Here is a 216-nt window from a genome sequence, read left to right as displayed (position 1 = left end):
CCAAACAGCGACAGGGACCCGTAGATCACTGCAGTAGGCAAATGAAAGCCAAAAGCCAACAGTCGCAAGCCCATGTTGGTGTAGTCAGCGTTCAGCTCCCTCTCCATTTCAGATGGGATGTCTTCTCCCAGCACCTGCTACATTTGCTGGGGGGCCAATCCATTGTTGCTCCTGCAGGGGGGGGGGGGGGGGGGGAATAAACCAGATCAACTTTTT

Source organism: Aptenodytes forsteri, unplaced genomic scaffold (genome assembly GCF_000699145.1).
Source record: "Aptenodytes forsteri isolate BGI_AS27 unplaced genomic scaffold, ASM69914v1 Scaffold15, whole genome shotgun sequence".
NCBI classification, from domain to species: Eukaryota; Metazoa; Chordata; class Aves; order Sphenisciformes; family Spheniscidae; genus Aptenodytes; species Aptenodytes forsteri.
The sequence above is the reverse complement of the archived record's forward strand: the minus strand, read 5'-3'. Positions refer to the sequence as shown.